At 36.0% G+C, this 27,693-nt stretch overlaps 1 protein-coding gene across 1 annotated transcript in view; it reads right to left on the bottom strand.

Moving 5' to 3' along the window:
* TFPI (tissue factor pathway inhibitor) overlaps nucleotides 1-26,781 on the bottom strand; it is an 84,650-nt gene extending 57,869 nt beyond the window's left edge. Inside the window, exon 1 of the mRNA XM_070475892.1 lies at nucleotides 26,499-26,781. The gene's annotated coding sequence lies outside the window, so the exon portion shown is untranslated. The remainder of the gene's footprint in view (nucleotides 1-26,498) is intronic.
* Nucleotides 26,782-27,693: the final 912 nt, after the last annotated feature.

The raw sequence follows: 27,693 nt of genomic DNA, 5'->3' as shown, positions 1-27,693 counted from the left end.
AAATCTGTTTCAGAGAAAGGGTAACTTCCCTTTTGCCATTAGACTGTGGGAAGAGATACAGCAGCCCTGGAGTTTGTTTTTTTTTTTTTTTTCCATTTATTTTTATTAATTGGAGGCTAATTACTTTACATCATTACAGTAGTTTTTGTCATACATTGAAATGAATTAGCCATGGATTTACATGTATTCCCCATCCTGGTCCCCCCTCCCACCTCCCTCTCCACCCGATCCCTCTGGGTCTTCCCAGTGCACCAGGCCCGAGCACTTGTCTCATGCACCCAACCTGGGCTGGTGATCTGTTTCACCCTAGATAATATACATGTTTCAATGCTGTTCTCTTGAAACATCCCACCCTCACCTTCTCCCAGAGTCCACAAGTCTGTTCTATACATCTGAGTCTCTTTTTCTGTTTTGCATATAGGGTTAAGTACAGGCTACCATGTTCTATTTCTTGCTGTTTAAAAATGAAGACTGAGACAGTACTGGCTGTGACCTGCGACATTCCTACATAAGAAGGATGCTTAGTACCCAGTTCTCCCAAATTATATGTTTTGTTGGATCTTTGTTGTTATTTACAAAGAAGGGATATGTGTTTTGGGCAAACTGCCCTCTATAATCCCTTTTAGGAAGAAAGTATCAAAGTTCAGAAGGAAAGACTTGGCAGGTAAAACAGACCCTCACTGCCTTGCCTAATCCCCTCTCTGCTTCATTCCTCAACTGTAATCTCAAATCATATGTTCCTTGTAATTTGAAATTAGAGAATAATGTTCCCTCAGCCAGTCAGTTTTGTGGGCTAACTATGAAATTACTGAGAGTGTTAAGATTGAATTTTTTCATAATTTTGCATAATACAGTTTATTAAATTACACTAGGGGCCTGAAAACTAAGATGTAGCATTTCTGTAAGATTTCAGGATAATGAGAAGTTATGATTACTACTATAGAAAAGGATGTAGAGATACTTCCAACCTCAGCAGAGAGGAAATTCTGTGGTGTATACCTATCATAGGATTTCCTTACCTCTCCACCCCTGGAATGATGCTCTGACTCAGTCTCATAAATCTATAGGTATGTTGATTTTGTATAAAATCTCTGCTCAAGTGATATCTTCACATAATCTTGCCTTGAACACTTGAGACAGCCCCATTATATTCCCTTTTTTTTTAATGACTGCATTTTCCCCTATGTAACATATTATATATTTATTTGCTTACTATCTGTTTTCTCTGTCCTTAAATGTAGCATTATATCCATTCTTTCTGGTAACTAATAGGAGCTCAATAAATGTTTATGGAACAAATCAATGAATTAAGGATTCTGCAAAAATTAAAGTAAAAACTCACTGGAGAAATTTAAAACAAACTAAAATTAATTGAAACTGTATGAATGAAAGGGAACATAATGAACTTCAATTACAACTTAACCTCTGTTCAAGATGACAGTAAGTATTCAGCTAATTATTTCTTCTTTTTTCCACCCTTAATTCTAAAAAAGCTGCCCATATTCTCTACTCATATTGTCTGCTTTCCAAATTCCTAGTCAATGGATAATAAAAAAGACACATTAGCATCTGATCACTGCTGACTTGCCATGGGGTAGATACCTATACAGAGTCAGATGATTTACTGGTCTATAGAGAGAGGTGTGGCGTAGACTTCCAGAAAAGGTCAAATAACAAAAGTTCATTAGAGGGGCTGAAGTGGTGATCTTAGTTGTTTGCATACCAGTCTCTGCCCTAGCTCAGGACTGTATGTTCTCCTAAGTATTCCATAGTCTATCAGGGAATTCCAGTTGTGCCCTTGAGGTCTTATTATATGTGTTGTTTACTTCATCTAAATGAATCTTTATTTATGACACATAATTAAAATGTGATATATTTTATCACCATAATTGACAAAATTGTCAATGTCTTATATTTATTAATATTGAAAAATGTGAATAACTGTAAAGTAAATGTATTCACAGAATTTTTTATGTGTATAGGTAATGATTTAATTATAATTTTATGATACCAATTTAATTTTTCCATTCAAAAATATCTACCGTATAGTCTTAGAACTTCAAGACTACAATAAGCTTATAAGTTTCAGGTACCTAGAAGTTTTATTTTTTTCCATCTTTCAATGAGAAAAATATATAAAAATTTTGACAGTAAAACCATCCAGAAATGGTACATTTAATTTGTGTTTGATACACTCTAGGAAAAATATACAATTTGGTTTTCATCTAAGTGATAAATCTGTATAAATCTAAAGTAGGTACTTTATGGTGGTTAGTAGAGGCTGTGGGATGGGTAAATAGGGGAGATGTTATTTAAGGGTGCAAACTTTCAGCCAGTAGATAAATAAGTTGGAGATCTAATGTACAACATAGTGATTGTAAATATCAAAGTTGCTAAGAGAAGAGATCTTAATTGTTCCCACCACAAGAGAGAAATGATAATCATGTGACATGATAAAGGTGTTAGTCAATGCTATGGTGATAATCATATTGCAATATATAAATACATCAAATCAACACATCATGCACTTTAAATTTGCACAATGTCATATGTAAAGTATATCTCAATAAAAATTTAAAAGTAAGCATTCTACTTGGTGTTACTAAAATAGTAGGAATCTTAGGCAAAATTTTACTATGACTATGTATTACTAATTATAATATATTTAAATAAATATTTTCATCCAGAGCAGAAGCATTTTAAATATTTCTGAGACATTCATTGGAGCCACGAAATAAGATGGTCAACATGTAGCCATGGAGCTCATGGTAGATATCTCCATGGAGACATAAATGTGAGAAACAATATAGAAATAATTACTTCTGGAGTGCACACAATTGATGTGATTAATAAGCACTTACGTAGCATTTGATATGAAGCAGGTGTTTTTCTAAGAGCTTTTACAAACATTAATTCACATAATCCTTAAAATGACTCAATGAGGTGAGTGTGAGGACTGGGAAGGAACACCCTATAAGTTGACTGTGGAGAGCAAGGATGAGGGAAATAGGTCTGAGAAGATTAAGAAATAGCTGGGGAAGCAAAAGGAAATGTGGGAAGCTGTAGTGACACAGATGCTAAGGAAGTGAGTACTTAAAATTGTCACAAGTTGACAATGTCTAGAACACAGAGGGTTCAAGTACAAGAGTTAAAGAATAAAACATGCATGGGTTTAGTAACATGGTATTGTCTTTACCTTTGCAACACTGCAAAATAAAAGCTGGTAACCTGAGGAAGAAATTGGAACATAGGCTGTGAAAACAACAATTAAAGATACAATTTTATAAATCTATGCTGAAAAGTGAGAGAGGGTGTTTGAAGGGAAACTTTTGTGGAAGACATAGTTTAATAAATTTCTGCCACTAGAGAGGCAGAGACAAAAGCTAAAAAGAAAATTGTAAACAGACAATGAGATCCTGGACACAAGGGAAGAAGGTCTAACCCTGGCCTGAAGAAAAGAGGACCTTCTATTAAAATGAGATTTTCTTGGTGGGGAGAAAATCAGGATACATTTTCATGTGTCTGTGTGTGTACATATGTTTTGTGATAAAGTTGTTGAAGAGCAGACAGAAAGCTGAAGGTTTTCTTGCTGTGATTCAATTTTCTATGTGAAGAAGAGGTTGAGATTTTCTGTTCAAAATATCAAAAATGGTAGACTTTTCAAAAACGTGAGGGTTTGATGTTTTCTCTAGGTAAAATGAAATGGCATATTGAAAATCTTAAGGGACTATGAGCGGCTAGAATCCCAAACTATGAATTCATAGTAATTGGTGTCTTCAAAATTCAATGCCACTTCCTTCTAGATTCAGAAATTAGGCTTTTGAAGGATTCAGAGTTGTATTTTATCAATTGGACAGAGGAAAAGGACAAAAGCCAAACAGCAAAGTAACAAAAGTACAAAAAAGGTAGAACTTTGAGGAGTGTTGTCAAGAGGAAGTATATAAGTGGCTTGTTATTTAATCATCAACTAATAATTTTTCCTAAATGTGATACATTCTTTGTTAAAAACTGTACATGATACTTTAAAGTAGTACTATCACACTTGGGAATTTAAAAATAAGAAAATGACTAAATGCACAATCAAGATTTTTTTAGAATAGGAAATAATATTATATTTTTAAACATTGTAGATATGCAACATTATGACAATTATCAGAGACAGCAGCACATCCAGCTACCAGATGTAATACTACACAAAGTTAAGTTAGTAATGATAATGACTAGAAGATGAAGTAGGGATTAATAATGGTTAATATGAATTTTAAATGCTGTATACAAAAATATATGTATACATTGAAATCAACTAAGCAAAAATTGGTGTTTAAACAGAAAAATATGCTTCAATAAGGGAAATTAGGTTAGTGAGATTATGGACATATTTTTGTCTTTTTTTCCCCTAATGTTGTAAGATGTTTCAGTCATCTAATTTACTTATGCAACAACTGTTCTCTGCCACTTTTCCTTGATAGTAAGATGTATATATTCATAAGTCTAGTTCTCAGGGAAGGATAGCCTATGCCCACCTAAGAACTAAATTTATAAATAATCAACTCTTCATTAACCCACACAGGCTTCCACGTGGCACTAATGTTAAAAAATCCATCTGCCATTGTAGGAGATGCAAGAGATAGATTCAATCTATGGGTAGGGACGATTTCCTGGAGAAGGAAATGCAACCAATTCTGGTATTCTTGCTGGTGAAAACCCATGGACAGAAGAGCCTAGTGGGCTATAATCCATGGTGTCACAAAGAGTCGGACATGATTAAGCGACTGAGCGTACATACACACACAACCCACATTAATCACGGTCATTCCATTTCCCTTATACTCATTGGTTTAGATATTTCTGTATGAAAAGTCTCTGACCACTGAGATGAGAGAGGAAGCATGCTATCTTCCAGGGCTGGGGAACTTTTGAAAAAGACCTTTGTTCTAAAAGGAGCCATATGGGACAGATGCATGGTGCCTATCCCTTGTTTTGTCTGTATATGATGCCTATGACTGGAGCAACCACCTTGTAATGTAGAGGTGAATGATCCCAAGATAGAGATGACCTGCTGTTAATGATGGGGAAAAAAAAAAATGATGGAAAGCACTTAGATCTGTTTAGAATTAACAAATCTTGAAGCATCCTCTGTCCTTTGTATAATGTGAACTAATAAATGACCTCATTTTTAAGCTACTCATGCTATGAATTTTTCCTTCTGGCAGCCAAATGTAACCTGACAATTATTTTGCTGTTCCTGCTTTCACAAACTGGCTATTTACCAATTTTTATTTTTACAGTGTTTCTGATTGGAGGATGCTTGGAAGATGGGAAAATAACATCATTATTTCATTACTATAATGCTCAGGCCAGAATCCCCTTTACTTAGCATTAAAATTGTTTTGTCATTAAAATAATGCTTGATGTTTCATATATAAGAGTCAGATTTTCAGATTATATCTTAAAAACATATGCAACCTAATGATAAAATATGGAAAACAATGAAGCAAAACATTCTGAACATGCTAAGTAAATTAATATTGGAAACAAAATAAAATACAACCAAAACAACAAAAAAGCAAGCTTCCCTAAATAGTTGCAGATTATTGATGCTAATCATATTTACTAAAAGATTGACCAATCCTTTAGGAAACATCCGTTGGATTTGACTCATTACAGGAAGTTGTAATTCTGGAGAGTTGCTCAATGTGAGATTCCTTAATGTTAGCTAATAGGCCAGATCATAACATTTATCTTCATTTCAGAGAGTAACAATTTCACTGATAAAAAAGCCTGTTTCTCTCTTTTGGATAATGAAGTGTTTGTTAGGCATGATTTTATAAACCAGGGAAATTTCCTCTAAGAATGATATGTTAAAAGCTGTTTATTGTGGAGGCCTAGTTTCTTGTCAATTATAACACTATGAGAACTAAAATTAAAACAACAACAACAAAAACAGGGAAAAGAAATAGTAATGCCAGGAGAAAAATGTGAATATCTTCATGCTAGTGACCAAACAGCATACAACATATGTATACTAAATTTATTTTTAAAAATTTTAAAAAGCTGAAATGAAAGGCAAGGTCACAGAATTATATGTGGCTAGAGATAAAATAAAATACAAGGATACGTATCTGAAATATGCTTTTTCTTTTTTTTTTTTTTTTTAATGAGGAATCAGAATCCCAGAAACTAATTTCCACCCCCAAGTATTTCATTTTCATATTGGCAGAGCTTCAACTCAAACACAGGAATTCTGACCAGCCCCCCAAAAGGGCAAATGCAAGCCTAAGAAAGACCCAAGTCAAGTATTAGTCCTTCAATCATGTCTGACTTTTTGCAATACTCTGGACTATAGCCTGCCAGGATCCTCTGGCCATGGAATTCTACAGGCAAGAAAACTGGAGTGGGTTGCCATTTATTCTTTAGGGGATCTTCCCAATCCAGGGATTGAACCTGGGTCTCCTGTATCAGAAGTAGATTCTTTACCATCTGAGCCAGCAGGGAAGCCCAAGTAAGACCCACTATTTTCACAAATATTTTCATTTTTTCCCCTGAAGTGAATTTCAGATTATTTACATTCTCTAGAAATTAGCAATTCATCAAATCAGAGTAGGGGATTTTTAGTCTCTGTTCTGGACCAAAGTCCTGTAAGTAAATTCAGTCAAGGAACTCACCAATTATTATTATATTTTAATTTTATGTTTATATTTTTAAGAGGGAAAATAATCTCCCTCTAAATGGCAACAGGGAATATGAATTCTTATTACTAGTCTAGAGAAAAGAGTGGAGATCTGGATGTAGAAAAGGAAAATTGAGAAGAAATAAGAGAGAGCAAGAGAGTACAGAGATAAAGTTAAGAATGTGCCTGCTAAATTGCTTCAGTTGTGTTAGACTCTTTGCAACCCTATGGACTATAGCCCCCAGGCTCCAATGTCCATGGAATTCTCCAGGCAAGAACACTGGAGTGGGTTCCAATGGCCTCCTCTAGGGGACCTTCCTGATCCAGGGATTGAGCCAGCATCTCTTACATTGGCAGGTGGGTTCTTTACCACCAGTGCTACCTGGGAAGCCCTAAAGTTAAGAATAGGGGAAATGTATACATGTAAAAATATTTATGAAAATTGTAAGTCAATTCCAAAAAAAGTAGTGAATATTTTACTATAAAATATAAAGAATAAAGTAAAGTAAAATAAAAATACATAATAAAAGAAATAATGTCAAAGATTTTCCATATATTGTTGCCCATATCTATTAAAACTCTTTAGGAACAAACGTGGGAAGTTACTCTGTCTAGATAAACTGTTAAATTTGCAAGATAAGGCTTCCCTGATGGTTCAGTGGTAGAGAATTCTCCTGCTAAAGCATGAGACATGGGTTCTATCACTGATCTGGGAAGATCCCACATGCCACAGAGCAATTGAGTCCCTGTGCCACAACTATTGCGCCTTTGCTCTAGAGCCCGAGAAGCACAGCTACTGAGCCCCTGTGCTGTGGTTACTGAAGCCTGTGAGCCTAGAGCCTGAACTCTGCAACAGAGAAGCCACCGCAATGAGAAGACCATGCGCCACACCAAAGAGTGGCCTCTGCTCCCTGAAATGAGAGAAAAGCCTGCATAGCAATGAAAACCCAATAGCCAAAATATAAAAATTATAAAAAATGTTATAACACATTTTGTCAAGAGAAGGAGGCATTCATTTCTTTGAATTAATTCATCTTTTCTCATCACAGGGACTCTTAATTTAATCCAGCTTCCCAAAGTGAAAGTCGCTCAGCCGTGTCTGACTCTTTGCAACCCCATGGATGGAATTCTCTAGGCCAGAATACTGGAGTGGATGGCCTTTCCCTTCTCCAGGGGATCTTCCCAACCCAGTGATCGAACACAGGTTTCCCACATTGCAGACGGATTCTTTACCAGCTGAGCCACCAGGGAAGCCCAAGAATGCTGGAATGGGTAGCTTATCCCTTCTCCAGCAGATCTTCCTGACCCAGGAATCAAACTGGGGTCTCCTGCATTGCAGGGGATTATTTATCAACTGAGCTATCAGGGAATCCCCCTAATCCAGTTTACTTAACAGCAAAGAACTTCATAGTATGCTGTTTTTATTTCTTTACTTTAAGTGGGAATATAAATAAATAGATAGATAAACAACATGGTATTATATGTCTAAACCAAACTGGAGATTTCTGAGAATTCAATTCTGATCAACTACTAATACCAGTAACTCCAAATGAAAGGGGAGAAAAATACAAAGAAATACAATGAATTTTGGTGTGAGAGAAGAAAGAAAAGTTGTGAATATAGTTACTATGTCTTTCTCTATTATCATTACTGTCAATAATAAGAAAGAACATTACACAGTAAGACCTTTGGCTACTTCTATTTTTCTACCATTTGTTTCTGCTTTTCTAGGCATTTGTTATTCAGTAGGATAAGAAAATGATATTTCACCAAAACCAGACAAAGATGCCACAAAAAAGAAAACTACAGGCCAATATCACTGATGAACATAGATGGAAAAATCCTCAACAAAATTCTAGCAAACAGAATCCAACGACATATTAAAAAGATCATATATCATGACCAAGAGGGCTTTATCACAGGGATGCAAGGGTTCTTCAATATTCACAAATCAATCAATGTGATACACCACATTAATAAATTGAAAGATAAAAACCATATGATTATCTCAATAGATGCAGTGAAAACCTTTGACAAAATTCAACATCCATTTATGATAAAAACACTCCAGAAAGCAAGCATGGAAGGAATATACCTCAACATAATAAAAGCCATGTATGATAAACCCACAACAAACATTATCCTCAATGGTGAAAAATTGAAAGCATTTCCCCTAAAGTCAGGAATAGGACAAGGGTGCCCACTCTCACCACTACTATTTAACATAGTTTTGGAAGTTTTAGCCACAGCAATCAAAGAAGAAAAAGAAATAAAAGGAATCCAGATTGGTAAAGAAGAAGTAAACTCTCACTGTTTGCAGATGATATGATCCTCTACATAGAAAACCCTAAAGACAACACCAGAAAATTACTAGAGCTAATCAATGAATACAGTAGAGTTACAGGTTATAAAATTAACACACAGAAATCCCTTGCATTCCTATACACTAACAATGAGAAAACAGAAAGAAATTAAGGAAACAATTTCATTCACCACTGTGACAAAAAGGAATAAAATACTTAGGAATAAATCTATCTAAAGAAACAAAAGACTTATATATAGAAAACTATAAAACACTGGTGAAAGAAATCAGAGGTGACACAAATAGATGGAGAAATATACCATGTTCATGGATTGGAAGAATCAGTATAGTGAAAATGAGTATATTACCCAAAGCAATCTACAGATTCAATGCAATCCCTGTCAAGCTAACGATGATATTTTTCACAGAACTAGAACAAATAATTTCACAATTTGTATGGAAATAAAAAAAAAATCCCAACAGCAACAACAACAAAAAAACACTCAAATAGCCAAAGCAATCTTGAGAAAGAAGACTGGAGCTAGAGGAATCAACCTGCCTGACTTCATACTATACTACAAAGCTACAGTCATCAAGACAGTATGGTCCTGGCCCAAAGACAGAAATATAGATTGATGGAAATAAGTGAATGGAAATAAATGGAAATAAAAAGCCCAGAGATAAATCCACACATCTATGGACACCTTATCTTTGACAAAGGAGGCAACAACATACAATGGAAAAAAAAGACAATCTCTTTAACAAGTGGTGCTGGGAAAACTGGTCAACCGCTTGTAACAGAATGAAACTAGAACACTTTCTAACACCATACACAAAAATAAACTCAAAATGGATTAAAGATCTAAATGTAAGACCAGAAACTACAAAACTTCTAGTGGAAAACATAGACAAAACACTCTCTGGCATAAATCACAGCAGAATCCTCTATGACCCACCTTCCAGAGTCAAGGAAATAAAAGCAAAAATAGACAAATGGCACCTAATTAAACTTAAAAGCTTTTGCACAATGGAAGAAACCATAAGCAAGATGAAAAGACAGCCTTCAGAATGGGAGAAAATAATAGGAAATGAAGCAACTGACAAAGAATTAATATAAAAAATGTATAAGCAGCTCGTGCAGATCAATAACAGGAAAATAATTGACCCAATCAAAAAATGGGCCAAAGAACTAAACAGACATTTCTTCAAAGAAGAAAGATGTCTAACAAATACATGAAAGATGCTCAATATCACTCATTATCAGAGAAATGCAAATCAAAACCACAATGAAGTACCATTACACGCCAGTCAGAATGGTTGCTATCAAAAAGTCTACAAACAATAAATACTGGAGAGGCTGTGGAGAAAAGGGAACCCTCTTACACTGTTGGTGCGAATGCAAGCTAGTACAGCCACTATGGAGAACAGTGTGGAGATTCCTTAAAAAACTGGAAGCAGAAATGCCATATGACCCAGCAATCCCACTGCTGGGCATACACATGGAGGAAACCAGAATTGAAAGAGACACGTGTACCCCAATGTTCGTTGAAGCACTGTTTATAATAGCCAGGACATGGAAGAAACCTAGACATCTGTCATCAGATGAATGGATAAGAAAGTGGTGGTACATATACACAGTGGAATATTACTCAGCTATTAAAAAAACACACATTTGAATCAGTTCTAATGAGGTGGATGAAACTGGAGTCTACTATACAGTGTGAAGTAAGTCAGAAAGTAAAACACCAATATAGTATATTAATGCATATATATGGAATTTAGAAAGGTGGTAATGATGACCTTATATGCGAGACAGCAAAAGAGATACGGATATAAAGAACAGACTTTTGGACTCTATGGGAGAAGGTGAGGGTGGGATGATTTGAGAGACTAGCTTGTATATTACCATATGTGAAATAGATCACCAGTTCAAGTTTGATTCATGAAACAGTATGCTCAGGGCTGGTGCACTGGGACAACCCTGAGGGATGGAAAGGGGAGTGAGGGGGAAGGAGGGTCAGGATGGGGAACACACGTACACCCATGACTCATTTATGTCAATGTATGGCAGAAATTACTGCAATGTTTTAAAGTAATTAGCCTCCAATTAAAATAAATAAATTAATTTAAAACTAAAAAAAAGAAAATGGTATTTCAGGACCACTGTTTCTCTTATATGTCCATCAGTCAATCAATCTCTTGATTACATAATTAATCATAATTAATCTATTAATGAATGCTGAGTGTATTCATTAGAAGGATGGATGCTGAAGCTGAAACCCCAATACTTTGGCCACCTGATGTGAAGAACTGACTCATTGGAAAAGACCTTGATGCTGGGAAAGATTGAAGGCAGGGGGAGAAGGGGACGACAGAGGATAAGATGGTTGGATAGCATCACCGACTCAATGGACATGGGTTTGGGTGGACTCTGGGAGTTGCTGATGGACAGGGAAGCCTGGTGTACTGCAGTTCATGTGGTCGCAAAGAGTCAGACACTACTGAGCGACTGAACTGTAACATCTTAAGCAGGAGGTATATGTATTTTGGAAAGACATAGAAAGACAGTTGAGACCTTCCTAACAGGGTTTTAATTAAGACCTTGATTCATAGCTCATACAATTCAAGTTGATATTACCTTTTTCAAATTTTAAAGATGAATAGATAAAGTAAAGTCTGCTTCCTCATTTCCTCTTAAAGTCAGTTGCAATCCTAGATTTTCTCTGCTCAGACAAATATATTGGAAACTTCTCAACTATCTGCTTTTGATAGTATCAGTTGTATTATAAGAAAAGGAGAGCAACATGTTAGTCCATGTATGGGAATTTCCCACAAAATATTCTCATACTATCACTTCCTTGAGGGAAAGAGAAGCAAAATTTACACTTAAAATACCTGAGGCCAGATATTTATAACATTTTAGTTTCAGATAAATTATCAGGTAACTTTGTGTCTGACTGTGAAAGTGTTATGACTCCAAATATCAGCTAAAGTTTTATACTTAAGTGCAATAAACATGTTGAGCCAATAATGATCAATTCTCTCCCTCTTCAGTGAGTGCAACTGTGAGTGAAATAAATCTAATGTGAAAAACCTGAGAATTTCTGATTGTGCTCTAATGAAAAATAACTGAGCTTAGTTCAAGACTGGTATTGCAGCTGTTGGTGACCACAGCCATGTGTTAAGATGACATCCTGAGTTCAACTTTCTGAATCATCATTGTAAAGGAGTGGGGGGCTCCAGGAAGCTGAGTCACAGTCTTCCAGGAACCATTAACATGTTGATCTTCAGCACTTCTATTCAGACTGAAATGTCAGACCTATGAAAGAATGAACTATGGACTCAAGAGAATGAAAGGAAACTGGTGCTACTTCATTTTTTACTTATAGCATCCTATAAAGAGTTATTTTTTCTCTTGGTTCCCCACATTGAATGTTCATTATTTTATATTTTTATAAAAATCAGCTAGTTTCTCTAAATTGCCATTCCATTTTCTCCTATCAAAATTCTACCAAAACATAACCAGGAATCCAATTGTATGTTCTTGTTAGAAGGCTAGTTAATTTCACTGACTGTAATTGTCTTACAATGAAGACCAGAGTTTTAATTTTGTACTACATTACCTTCAATCCTAATAATTAGGTTGATTTATAAAATACTAAAATTTATCACACCGTACACTTTTTTTTTATCCTGCAAAAGATCTAATATATGAAAAGTATACAGTTAGGACTTTCCTGATGGTGTAGTGGATAAGAATCCTTCTGCCAGTGCTGGGGACACAGGTTCACTCACAGCACAGGACACAGTGCTGGTCAGGAGAGATCATATATGCTGCAGAGCAACTAAACTTGAGCATCACAGCTACTGAGCCTTTACTCTAGAGCTCACATGCCCGAGAGCCATCAAGTTGAAACTACTGAACCAGTGTGCTGCAACTACTAAAGCCTGCACTCCACTAAAAGAAAAGCCACTGCAATGAGAAGCCCATGCACCACAACTAGAGAACAGCCCCCACTCTCAACGAGACAAAGTCTGCATGCAGCAATGAAGACCCAGTGCACCAACAAACACAGCAGTGTACATGTCAAAGAAAACATTAAAAAGGTATACAGTTAATGCTCAGCTTGAAAGATGCTAAAATTTGAAACTGCTTATTCAAGTGTAATTTTGAATTGTAATTGATGCTTTTGAACTGTGGTGTTGAAGACCCTTGAGAGTCCCTTGGACTGCAGGGAGATCAAACCAGTCCTTCCTAAAGGAGATCAGTCCTGAATCTTCATTGGAAGGACTGATGCTAAAGTTGAAGCTTCAATACTTTGGCCACCTGATGCAAAGAACTGACTCGTTTGAAAAGACCCTGATCCTGGGAAAGACTGAAGACAGGAGGAGAAGGGGATGACAGAGGATGAGATGGGTAGATGGATGCCGGTGATGACCGAACTTGATGGACATGAATTTGAGCAAATTCTGGGAGTTGGTGTTGGACAGGGAAGCCCGGTGTGCTGCAGTCCATGGGATCACAAAGAGTTGGACACGACTGAGTGACTGACTCAAGGGTAATGATTGAAGTGAGGCTCTAAATTTAATCTCCTCCTAGGCTTTTCAAAAAAGCTCTTTTCTCAAAAGTTTCTTATCCATAGGATAACTCAGGCATCTCTCCCCCAGCCTCATTCATCCTATGTCAAGTTTATCTGCCTTTGAAATCTTTATCTTGCCTTCTTCAGGATATATTATTACTTGACACTCTTTTTGACCCTAATGCTATATACTGGTTTCCTTGAATATTTAATCATGTTCAGATGCAATTTTCATCATTATGTGTAAGATCCTGAGGGATCTGAGGAAAACTATTGATTCTTTCTAGGGAACAAATACACATGGCTCAGGTATTTTCTCACACACTTTTTTTTTTTTTTTTTATCATTTTAAAAATAGCTTTTACTATAACTTCAGACGAGTTACAACTGAAGATTGAGAACAAAATATCCAGCTGATAACATTTATACATTAGCTCCATCCTCTTTTAAACAGATCAGGAAATGCCAGTCCTGGGCTCAGAACCCCCGGGGCTCCCTGTGGGCCTGAGAATGTCATCCTGCTTGCTCAACCAGACCTGCAGGACCCCACGTACCTGCAGGCCTCACCTTTTACCTCTGATCCCTTGCTAGCTCTGTCTCAGGCTCACAAACAAGCTTCTGTTGTTTCTTTTTTTTTTTTTTTTTAACCTTTATTAGTTGGAGGCCAATCACTCCACACCATCACAGTAGCCTTTGTTATACATTGACACGAATTAGCCATGGATTTACATGTATTCCCCATCCCAGTCCCCCCTCCCACCTCCCTCTCCACCCGATCCCTCTGGGTCTTCCCAGTGCACCAGGCCCGAGCACTTGTCTCATGTACCCAACCTGAGCTGGTGATCTGTTTCACCCTAGATAATATACATGTTTCAATGCTGTTCTCCTGAATCATCCCACCCTCGCCTTCTCCCAGAGTCCACAAGTCTGTTCCATACATCTGAGTTTCTTTTTCTGTTTTGCATATAGGGTTATCGTTACCATCTTACTAAAGTCCATATATATGTGTTAGTATACTGTAATGGTCTTTATCTTTCTGGCTTACTTCGCTCTGTATAATGGGCTCCAGTTTCATCCATCTCATTAGAACTGATTCAAATGAATTCTTTTTAATGGCTGAGTAATATTCCATGGTGTATATGTACCACAGCTTCCTCATCCATTCATCTGCTGATGGGCATCTGGGTTGCTTCCATGACCTGGCTATTATAAACAGTGCTGCGATGAACATTGGGGTGCATGTGGCTCTTTCAGATCTGGTTTCCTTGGTGTGTATGCCCAGAAGTGGGATTGCTGGGTCATATGGCAGTTCTATTTCCAGCTTTTTAAGAAATCTCCACACTGTTTTCCATAGTGGCTGTACTAATTTGCATTCCCACCAACAGTGTAAGAGGGTTCCCTTTTCTCCACACCCTCTCCAGCATTTATTGCTTGTAGACTTTTGGATAGCAGCCATCCTGACTGGCGTGTAATGGTACCTCATTGTGGTTTTGATTTGCATTTCTCTGATAATGAGTGATGTTGAGCATCTTTTCATGTGTTTGTTAGCCATCTGTATGTCTTCCTTGGAGAAATGTCTGTTGAGTTCTTTGGCCCATTTTTTGATTGGGTCATTTATTTTTCTGGAGTTGAGCTGGAGGAGTTGCTTGTATATTTTTGAGATTAATCCTTTGTCTGTTGCTTCGTTTGCTATTATTTTCTCCCAATCTGAGGGCTGTCTTTTCACCTTGCTTATAGTATCCTTTGTTGTGCAAAAGCTTTTAAGTTTCATTAGGTCCCATTTGTTTATTTTTGCTTTTATTTCTGAAATTCTGGGATGTGGGTCATAGAGGATCCTGCTGTGATTTATGTCGGAGAGTGTTTTGCCTATGTTCTCCTCTAGGAGTTTGATAGTTTCTGGTCTTACATTTAGATCTTTAATCCATTTTGAGTTTATTTTTGTGTATGGTGTTAGAAAGTGTTCTAGTTTCATTCTTTTACAGGTGGTTGACCAGTTTTCCCAGCACCACTTGTTAAAGAGGTTATCTTTTTTCCATTGTATATCCTTGCCTCCTTTGTCGAAGATAAGGTGACCATAGGTTCGTGGACTTATCTCTGGGCTTTCTATTCTGTTCCATTGATCTATATTTCTGTCTTTGTGCCAGTACCATACTGTCTTGATGACTGTGGCTTTGTAGTAGAGTCTGAAGTCAGGCAAATTGATTCCTCCAGTTCCATTCTTCTTTCTCAGGATTACTTTGGCTATTCGAGGTTTTTTGTATTTCCATACAAATTGTGAAATTATTTGTTCTAGTTCTGTGAAAAATACTGTTGGTCACACACTTTTGAGGACCATCCGTGAATGCTCATTCACTCATATCTTTTCAGATGAGGCTCCATTCAGAAGGATAGATGGTCACTTGTATCTCTTTGTACTCTGAATAAGGAGATAGTAATATGGAATGCAGGCAAGATGGGGTGGGAGAGCAAGGTTGACATAGTAGTGGCAGGACAAACTCTGGTATCTAAGGAAAATTTACTTTCTTTAGGGCTGTAATTAATACATTTAAATAGATTTAAAGGAGTTTCAGTCAGAGTGTACCACGAATAGAAAAAAGAACTCTCTCATCATGGACTGTAGTCTACCAGGCCCCTCCATCCATGGGGTTTCCCCAGGCAAGAATACTGGAGTGGGTTGCCATTTCCTTCTCCAGGGCCATGTGAATTGAGGCTAATTTAAATTCTCCCTAGTTAAACACTTTTCTTCCACTGGCATATTCTTCAGCAATTCCTTAAGAGAAAAACATACAAACTCTGAAACTCGAGAAAAAATATTGCTGCTGAAAGAAGAGCTTGAGTGTTTCTAAGGTAAATTGCTTATTGCTTAGCTCTTCATTTTTTATAAATCCACATTAGTGCCTGGATGTACATGCCATAATGATTGCTTTATTGGGTACCTGTTTCCTTTCCTCATAGATGGAGTAACTATGTTAAAAGAGACCCAAAACCAATAAGATGCACAGAAACTTGAATAATGTAAACACTGCTGCATAATTATAAAAACAAATTCTAATGCTAAATATACATTGCTTGCAATGTTTGTCATTTGGGATTATCTTTTTAACTCAATGTGTTTATAATTAAGCAAGTAATGCCTGAAACTATGTTTCCTTGCATAAAAAGAAAGAAGTTTTAATTTGTGCCATCAGTGAACTTTCCAAACTTTCAATAGTACAAATATCCAGGAATCAGGGGAGGAAAAATAATTGTGAGAAACTGTGACAGGAAACTATCAGTAAAGCCAATCTTTAATTTATTACAAAACTCTTGAAGCTCTAGGTAAATAACACTCAGCACTCAATTTTGGAAATGCTTGTTGAGCAAGTGACAATTTGACAATTTGGTTTTAAGCTAGTAGGATTAATTTGTCATCTAAAATAAGAGAGTAAAATATTAGCCACCCAAACAGCTACTGTTATCAGAAAATCATAATCTGCTTATCTGAGATGAAATAATTATTTTTTAGAAATAGTGAATTTATTAATTATATAAATATGTAAATATATTTACTCATTTAGCATAGTTACTGAGATATAGCAAGCAAAAAGTATTTACCTTATTCAGGACAATCAATGAATTACAGTTTATATGCTCTTAAGATATGTCTATTTATGTTCAGTTTTAGTTTTTTAGAGTATCATTAAATTAAAAAAAAAAAAAGCTCTTCTACACTGCACAGCAAAAGAAACCGTAAACAAAATGGAAAGATAACCCACATAATGGGAGAAAATATTTACAAATGATATAACCATGAAGGGATCTATCTTCAAAATATACAAATGGCTCATGCAGCTCATATATATATATATAAAGAGCTCATGCAGCTCAACATAAAAAAATATATATACAGCCCAATCAGAAAATATAAATGGACATTTCTCTAAGGAAGATGGACAAAAAGCACAGGAAAAAATGCTCAACATTAATTATTAGAGAAATACAAATGAAAACTACAATGAGGTATTAGCTCATGCCAGTCAGAATGGCCATCATCAAAAAATCTACAAACAATAAATGCTGGAGAGGGTGGGGAAACCTCCTACAGTGCTGGTGGGAATGTAAATTGGTAGAGCCACTATGGAGATCAGTATAGAGGTTCCTTAGAAAACTAAAAATAGAGTGACCATATGATCCAGCAATCCCACTCCTGGGCATTTATCTGGAGGAAACTATAATATGAAAAGATACATCCAGTCCAGTGTTCACTGCAGTGCTATTTACAATAGCCAGGATGTGGAAGCAATCTAAATGTCCCTTGACAGATGAATGGATAAAGAAGATGTGGTGCACATAAATAATGCAATATTAGTCATAACAAAGAATGAAATGCTACCATTTGCAGCAACATGGATAGGTCTAGAGATTATCATGCTGAGTGAAGTAAGTCACAGAAAGAAAAACATCATATGATATCACATATATGGAATCTAAAAAACTGATACAACATATTTACAAAACAGAAGCAAACTTACAGACTTAGAAAACAAATTTGTGGTTACTAAAGGGGAAAGTTTGGGGAGAGAGAGAAAATTAGGAGGTTGGGATTAACATATACACACTACTATATATCTTCCCAGGCTCAAATTGTGGCTCAAATTGTAAAGAATCTACCTGCCAATGGAAGAGCCACAGAAGATGCAGATTTGATCCCTGGGTTGGGAAGATCCCCTGGAGGAGGAAATGGCAATCCACTACAGTATCCCTGCCTGGGAAATCCCATGGACAGAGAAGCCTGGTGGACTATAGTCCATGGGGTTGCAAAGAATCAGACATGACTGAACAGGGACACTCAGTTACTACTATATATAAAATAGAAAACAGATAATAAACAAGAACCTACTCTACAGCACAAGGAACTCTGTTCAATACTCTCTAATAACCTTTATGGGATAAGAATCTGAAAAAGAATGGAAATATGTATAACTGATTCACTTTGTTGTATACCTTAAACATAACATTATAAATCAACTATATGCCAATATAAAGTAAAAATTTAAAGAAAAATTGTTCTTCCACTTCCAGCTATAATGGATTGACATTGGATTTATCCTCCCACCTGCTGCTGCTGCGTCGCTTCAGTCATGTCCAACTCTGCGCAACCCCATAGATGGCAGCCCACCAAGCTCCCCTGTCACTGGGATTCTCCAGGCAAGAATACTGGAGTGGGTTGCCATTTCCTTCTCCAGTGCATGAAAGTGAAAAGTGAAAGTGAAGTTATTCAGTCGTGTCCGACTCCTAGCTACCCCTTGGACTGCAGCCTACCAGGCTCCTCCATCCATGGAGTTTTCCAGGCAAGAGTACTGGAGTGGGGTGCCATTGCCTTCTCCATTCTCCAACTTAAAAAAACAACTTAAAAACATAATAGTCAAAATGTGTTAAATATTATTTGAGCTAATTAAATATTGGTAAGTGAAGAGCGGTGATCCCATAAGGATGGGAAACAAGATTTCAGCCCTACATTCCCATCTGCTCTAGCGCACTGACTGAAGGGAATTTCTACATTCAGAGACAGGGAGAGGAGTCTCTGGAATTGCCCAGTGGTCTCCCTGAGTTTAGGAGAAAGCACATTCTCTGGAAGGGCCACCGTGGCTAGAGTATTCATGGCAGAGTAATAGACTAGAGAGCAATACAGAAAGAGACTCAGAAATCTTCAGATGGCCTCAAGTCTTCAGTTTCATATCGATTGCTGCACACATGAGAGAGTATTACTTAAGTCTGGATAAAGAACCACCTTAATGGGCTAAAGGAGAATAACACTTAAAACACACGTAAAGCTGCAAATATTTCTTGTCCCTAAATTTCAAAAACCTCCATTCATGTTGCACTGAGTAGTCAGAAAGGATTTTTTGTGTTTTTTTTTTTTTTCCCTCAGCACTGGGGAAAATTAACCATAGAGTAAACATTTCTCTGACTATGCCTAACAAAGCTTGACTGTGAGATAACAAAAAACCAGATTGTTTGCAAGTAGTTAAACTACAACTCAAAACAAAACTCAATATTATTATTAAGTAGACAGCATATGCAGCACTTAAGAAGATGAGATTCATAATATTAGCCATTCAAATAAAAATTACAAGGCATGCAAGCAGCAGTAAAATATAATGAGAAGGCTCAAAATGACACAGAAAATAGAATTAACAGACAATATTTAAACTAAAATTTTAGCTGCATGATATGTTCAAGAAACTAGAGAAAATATTGAGTGTGTTAAATAGAGAAAGAAGATAGAGACTCAAACTGAATTTCCACAGATGAAAACAACAATATTTGAGATGAAAAATACACTAGGAGGGACTATAAACACATTGGACATAGAAGAAAAGACAAGTAAATCTGAAGACATAATGATAGAAACTATGTAAATTGAAACACAGGAAAAAAAACTCAAAATAGTATTTTTCTTGTACTTGTTTTTCAATTTTAAGTATTTTTAAGGGTACAATTTTGTGGCACTAATTACATCTATATGTTTTTGCAGTCATCACCCCAAGCAGAAACTCTGTATCCATTAAGTAATAACTCACCATTCATTCCTTCCTCCAGATGCTGTTAACCTCTATTCTACTTCTTTTCTCTATGAATTTGCCTACTGTAGATTAAATTGCTTGTAAATAAAATTATACATTATTTGTTATTTTTTATGTCTGGCTTATCTCACTTAGTATAATGATTTCAAATTCATTCCTGTAGCATGAATCAGAAATTCATTCATTTTACAGTCACATATATTTAAAATCAGTTTCACATAAAAGACTCAGTAGAGCGTTAGTTGCTCAGTTGTGTCTGACTCTTTGAGACACCATAGACTATAGACTGCAAGTCTCCTCTGTCCATGGGATTCTCCAGGCAAGAGAGAATCCACTAGAGTGGGTTGCCATTTCCTTCTCTAGGGGATCTTCCTGACCCAGAGGTTGAACACAGGTCTCCTGCATTGCAGGTGGATTCTTTACCATCTGAGCCACCATATAATATTTTAATATAAACATTTTGCTTTATTTCCTGGGATACTCTGAAGTTTATGCCTAAAAGGACTTTAAAAATATTACCAATATTTTGCAACAAACACCACTATTCTGGAGACTCACCCAATTTCTGCTATTTATTCCATTTATAAGCCTTGCAAAGTAAAGAATGAAGTGATACTTAAAAATGGGTTTTTGCTTTCAATTTTTCACCATTGAGGATAATGCTTGCTGTGGGTTTGTCATATATAGCTTTTATTATGTTGAGGTATGTTCCTTCTATTCCTGCTTTCTGGAGAGTTTTAATCATAAATGGATGTTGAATTTTGTCAAAGGCTTTTTCTGCATCTATTGAGATAATCATATGGTTTTTATCTTTCAATTTGTTAATGTGGTGTATTACATTGATTGATTTGCAAATATTAAAGAATCCTTGCATTCCTGGGATAAAGCCCACTTGGTCATGGTGTATGATTTTTTTAATATGTTGTTGGATTCTGTTTGCTAGAATTTTGTTAAGGATTTTTGCATCTATGTTCATCAGTGATATTGGCCTGTAGTTTTCTTTTTTTGTGGCATCTTTGTCTGGTTTTGGAATTAGGGTGATTGTGGCCTCATAGAATGAGTTTGGAAGTTTACCTTCTTCTGCAATTTTCTGGAAGAGTTTGAGTAAGACAGGTGTTAGCTCTTCTCTAAATTTTTGGTAGAATTCAGCTGTGAAGCCATCTGGCCCTGGGCTTTTGTTTGCTGGAAGATTTCTGATTACAGTTTTGATTTCTTTGCTTATGATGGGTTTGTTAAGATCTTCTATTTCTTCCTGGTTCAGTTTTGGAAAGTTATACTTTTCTAAGAATTTGTCTATTTCTTCCAAGTTGTCCATTTTATTGTCATAGAGCTGCTGGTAGTAGTCTCTTATGATCCTTTGTATTTCAGTGTTGTCTGTTGTGATCTCTCCATTTTCATTTCTAATTTTGTTAATTTGGTTCTTCTCCCTTTGTTTCTTAATGAGTCTTGCTAATGGTTTGTCAATTTTATTTTTTCAAAAAACCAGCCTTTAGCTTTGTTGATTTTTGCTATGGTCTCTTCAGTTTCTTTTGCATTTGTTTCTGCCCTAATTTTTAAGATTTCTTTCCTTCTACTAACCCTGGGGTTCTTCATTTCTTCCTTCTCTAGTTGCTTTAGGTGTAGAGTTAGGTTATTTATTTGACTTTTTTCTTGTTTCTTGAGGTAGGCCTGTAATGCTATGTATCTTCCCCTTAGCACTGCTTTTACAGTGTCCCATAGGTTTTGGATTGTTGTGTTTTCATTTTCATTCATTTCTATGCATATTTTGATTTATTTTTTTATTTCTTCTATGATTTGTTGGTTATTCAGAAGCGTGTTGTTTAGCCTCCATATGTTTGAATTTTTAATAATTTTTTTCCTGTAATTGACACTGTTGGTGGGAATGCAAACTAGTACAGCTGCTATTGAGAACAGTGTGGAGATTTCTTAAAAAACTGGAAGTAGAACTGCCGTATGACCCAGCAATCCCACTTCTGGGCATACACACCGAAGAAACTAGATCTGAAAGAGACACGTGCACCCCAATGTTCATCGCAGCACTGTTTACAATAGCCAGGACATGGAAGCAACCTAGATGCCCATCAGCAGACGAATGGATAAGGAAGCTGTGGTACATATACACCATGGAATATTACTCAGCCATTAAAAAGAATTCATTTGAATCAGTTCTAATGAGATGGATGAAACTGGAGCCCATTATACAGAGTGAAGTAAGCCAGAAAGATAAAGACCATTACAGTATACTAACACATATATATGGAATTAAGAAAGATGGTAACGATAACCCTATATGCAAGACAGAAAAAGAGACACAGATGTAGAGAAAAGACTTTTGGACTCTGTGGGAGAAGGCGAGGGTGGGATGTTTCAAGAGAACAGCATCGAAACATGTACATTATTTAGGGTGAAACAGATCACCAGCCCAGGTTGGATGCATGAGACAAGTGCTCAGGCCTGGTGCACTGGGAAGACCCAGAGGGATCGGGTGGAGAGGGAGGTGGGAGGGGGGATCGGGATGGGGAATACATGTAAATCCATGGCTAATTCATTTCAATGTATGACAAAAACCACTACAATATTGTAAAGTAATTAGCCTCCAACTAATAAAAAAATAAAAAAATTTAAAAAAAACCAGGGTTTTTGTAGGACTTAAGGATGGGATAGATGTTGTTGAGAAACATGAGTAGGAGAGAGAAAATGAGGTTTGCAGCAGGGTGGTGGTGGCAAGGAGGGTGTGAGGTCAATGGTAGTCTATGCTTAGTAAGAAAAACACCATCATGCTACATTATCATGATATATTATGTTATATTATATTATATTATATTACATTATATCATGCTATACTAATGGGTAGTTTCACATTCCTGATGTTGAAATAACCCAATAAATAACATGCAATATTTACTCAGTCCAGGGAGAACTCTCTCCCCAGGACCAGTGGTCTACCAGATAGAACAACTTGGGATAGAAAATTGCAGCATTGGGACTTCTACTATGAAACATGGATCTCTTTTGTTTTTAAAATAATTTAAAAATTTTGTTGTTCCAACTAAGAAAGAACATAGAATCCCAGAGGAAGGCCAGAAGAGAGGAATATAGCAGATTTGGCATGCATCCAATGCTTTTCTTATTCGTTTTGAAAAGAAGAAAAGTAGAAATGACTAGGCTGCCCTAAGCCTATTGGTAGCTGAATCCTAGGTTCTGGTTCTACAAAGCATCTGCTTCTTGGAGAAGTGAAGACAGGGAGAGAAGAGTAATAGGAGGATTGGGCTTCCAGAGATGACACATCACACTAAGAAAGCACTCATTGAGGAAAAGCAATGAGGAAAGCACTCACTGAGGCCCAGGAGAGGTGGTCTAGCAGAAAGAGCACTCTCTGGAATAGCTTGCATTCTTTCTTCATTTTGGTGAGATTTAATATGCAGAAATAAGGACTTAATAGTCACCTCAAGTCTAGAATTCAGGTTTCTCCAAATGCACATGGTAACAATCAGAAATCATTATAGTACTGGAGTGTTTCTATAAAAATATAATACTTATACAGAGTGAAGTAAGCCAGAAAGATAAAGACCATTACAGTATACTAACACATATATATGGACTTTAGAAAGATGGTAACGATAACCCTATATGCAAAACAGAAAAAGAGACTCAGATGTATAGAACAGACTTGTGGACTCTGGGAGAAGGCGAGGGTGGGATGTTTCAAGAGAACAGCATTGAAACATGTATATTATCTAGGGTGAAACAGATCACCAGCCCAGGTTCGGGTGCATGAGACAAGTGCTCGGGCCTGGTGCACTGGGAAGACCCAGAGGGATCGGGTGGAGAGGGAGGTGGGAGGGGGGACTGGGATGGGGAATACATGTAAATCCATGGCTAATTCATTTCAATGTATGACAAAAACTACTGTAATGATGTAAAGTAATTAGCCTCCAACTAATAAAAATAAATTAAAAGTATTTTTGTTTTTAAAAAGACAACTCTGCAACTTTAATTCGCAGAGTTAAATGTATTAGATGGTAAACAACAAAAGGGTGGCTGAAGACAGCCTTTATTGAGAAAAGATGAGTTGGTCTGCAGTACAATTCTTAGACCTGGTCTACTAGCAAAAATAAACTGATAAAATTAACTAATTTTAATCAGTATTATCATTGAACTTATTAAATTTATACCAACAAACAAGATTTTTTGGAAAACTCTATCCTGTTTCCTGAACAGGAAACCTTCCTTTCCTGTTCATATTATCTCTCCTACTCCCCCTCCCCACCTTTTGTGGGCAACGATGCTTATTTTCATTTTTTTTCCCTTCTATTAAGTAGAGATGTCAGTTGAAATCTGTATCAAGAGTTTGTGACACTCAATTTAATAAACCAACCATTCCTAAAGAATCTATGGTACATCTACTGTTTGGTTAGATTGCTAGGTGTTCTGGGAATTAATAAAGCCTTTTTATCTTGGTATTTTTTCCTCTAGTAATTGTCATCTGTCCAATTATGTTTTGAATTTGAATAGTGTAGATAAGTAAAATCAGGTAATTAATTCTTAGGAAGAAGTAAATTGTTTTATGAAAACTATAGTTTGATACAAAACAATTTTCCATTTCAAAGATTATTGTTTTTAAATTTAGCAGTACTGTTTATATTAGAAGATTCGAGGCAAAGTAGTTGTTGTACAGTCAATAAGAAAATAAAGCCTAGAATTATGAACAAGCAAGCATCAGCTGATGGCATAATGCATTTGAACAAGACCACATTTCCCAACGGGGTTTTGATCTAGTCATTAGAGATAAAACAAAAGCTTGAAGATATAAAACTGTACCATTAAAAAAAAAAAAAAAAACACAAAACTTGCACAAATCAGCATACCTAATAGAGAAAGGATCCAAGTTATTAATAGTAGACATATCATTAAAGCTCTCTATTAAGACTTTATGGTTACCTGAATAAGACAAATTGGGCTTCCCCATATAACTGTTCAAACTGTTAAAAGTATATATTTTAAAGTTTTACTCTTAGATCTATAAATTATATTTTTAGATCTACAGAGTTAAGTATCTGTATTCATATTAAGAGTATTCCATCTCTGTTGATGCCTAAGGACACTTTGTATCATTTTATTAACCCATATGCTCCTAATTAAAATTTCACACAACAACACATTTTCAGAGATTATTTGCCCTTCAGTTTAAAGATTAGATAAAATATAGATTATATGTCTTAAAATTATCATGCACTGGAATGCTATATATATATAGGTATATATATATATATATATATATATATATATAGGTATATATATATATATATATATATATATATATATATAAAGAATTCTAAAACTTTTTTATGAAAGGATTTTACTAGGTTAAAAAACTCTGCAATATCTCAAACTGGACACAACTTTTAACCTCTGATATAAATATTATGCTTTTGCACATAAACTATGACTCTTTGGGCTGCATGTTTCCTGCTTGGGTTCTGCCTTGTATATTTACATTATCACAGACATACAAAGTCATTTTGTGACTAATTTCCAGAGCACTGAGTCACAGTGTGGCTGTTGCTTATCTTTTCTTTTTTTTCCTGCACAGCACTGCTCTTGGCTTTCAGTTTTCATTAATATTCATATAAATAAGTATTTTACATAAATAATTTTTTGTTTCATTATAGTTCTGTGGTGGTGTATTTCTATATTATGTGCTTTCCTTTACTATCAGAAGCTAAGTTTAATATCATTTTCTAAACAACCAGAATACGAAAGTACATCATATTAGGTATGTAATCTATTGCTTTAATTTACATAATTGTACTTTATACAGTGCAGTCCTATCTATTCTTATTTTACTATCTTAGAATATGAGCTTTTGTCTTTGGAGACTTGTAAAATATTTCTTTAATATTTTGAGATTAGGTAATGCTAGAATGAAACAGACAACAAGAATTCTGTTTATATCTTATTTTAAACTTCACCAATTGATGGCAGTGAAAGAACTTTCTTTAAACATAAGACTGTCAGTGTCTTATTGTATTTCTTTATATGCTACTAAATAATATTTGAGTTAAAAAAATCTTCAGAAAACTCCAATAAAAACACAATTAGTAAAGAATTGCCAATCCAAGCTTAAAATTATAAACAAGGGTACATCTCACCAACTTAAAAACAAATGATATATTCACTTAAAATTCAATGCAAAATGCTGAGAATTTAGTTTTGCATTGCAATCAGTTTATTTACAGAGAAGGGTCCTTTTCATTGTGGGGTTATAGACAACGGTCCTCTCCTACAAGTCTTTGCCTCTCAGCACCCTGCTTTTCCTCCAGGAAAAAGAAAGAAAGGTTATTTCCCATGGGCTAGAAAGTATATTGCCAGGTACTCACGAGTAAAATCTCTGAAGAAAGTTCTCAGAAAATTTTTTTCAAAGCAGAATTGAGGTCATTTTGCTTTCCCTTCCATGCATCGAAGAGAAAATTTATCTTTTCTACTTCTTCTTTTAAACAGATGGAGAAACTGGGGAGTGGAGAATAATGAAAGAAATGCAATCTGATCCTGCCCGCAGTGGAAGGACGAGGTAAGAATTTGACTTTTATCCAGCCCAAAGTCGCTCCCGTCTATTGGAGCAAAGAAGAGCCTCAGAGAACACCCGCAGCTGGGAACAGCCAGGCTTCCTGTTTAGGTCACGGCAACTCTTTTTAGGCTAATTTCACCAAACTATTCAAAAGCCTTTTCTATTATGGAGGAAACACAGGAATCAGCTGACACTTAGATTTTAAAATTACTATTTCTTTTACTCTCCAGGGTTCTTTTTGTAATTAGTTTTAAAAACAACTTTTCCCCCCTTGTGCTATATATTTCTAAAATTTTACATATTTGTCATTACATCATTACTTAATAAAGCGAGCCTTTTTAGCACTTTATTTCTCTTCTAGTTATTTCATCTACATTGTCATTATATTTATGAAAAAATCTGAGGGCTGCTGAAATTCCCTTCGATTAGAGAGTCAATGTAATGTATTGTCAGTTGTAGACTGATGGGGTTCCCAGGTGGCACAGAGGTAAAGAATCTGCCTGCCAATGCAGGGACACAAGAAACTCAGGTTTGATCCCTGAGTCAGGAAGATCCCTTGGAGTAGGGAATGGCAACCCAACTCCAGTATTGTAGCTTTAAAATTCCATGGACAGAGGAGCCTGGCAGGCTACAGTCCATGGGGTCACAAAGTCATCCATGACTGGGAAACTGATTGTTAAATACTGCTAGGCTGTAAACCCTGCCTCAACTACTTACTAACTTTGCAAGTTTAGTTAATTATTTAAACTCTCTGTGCCTCAGTTTCTTTTTCCCTAATAACAATAAAATTTCCTAGGATTGATAAGTAATAAATGGATTAATACATATATATTAAATACATATAAGTATACATATAGAGGACTTCAGTTCAGTTGTTTAGACATGTCTAACTCTTCAGGACCCCATGGACTACAGCATGCCAGGCTTCCCTGTCCATCACCAACTCCCGGAGCTTGCTCAAATTAAGGTCCAACAAGTTGGTGATGCCATCCAACCATCTCATCCTC

Source organism: Odocoileus virginianus, chromosome 13 (genome assembly GCF_023699985.2).
Source record: "Odocoileus virginianus isolate 20LAN1187 ecotype Illinois chromosome 13, Ovbor_1.2, whole genome shotgun sequence".
Taxonomy (NCBI): domain Eukaryota; kingdom Metazoa; phylum Chordata; class Mammalia; order Artiodactyla; family Cervidae; genus Odocoileus; species Odocoileus virginianus.
Note: the sequence above shows the minus strand (reverse complement) of the source record. Positions and strands in the feature narration are given on the sequence as shown.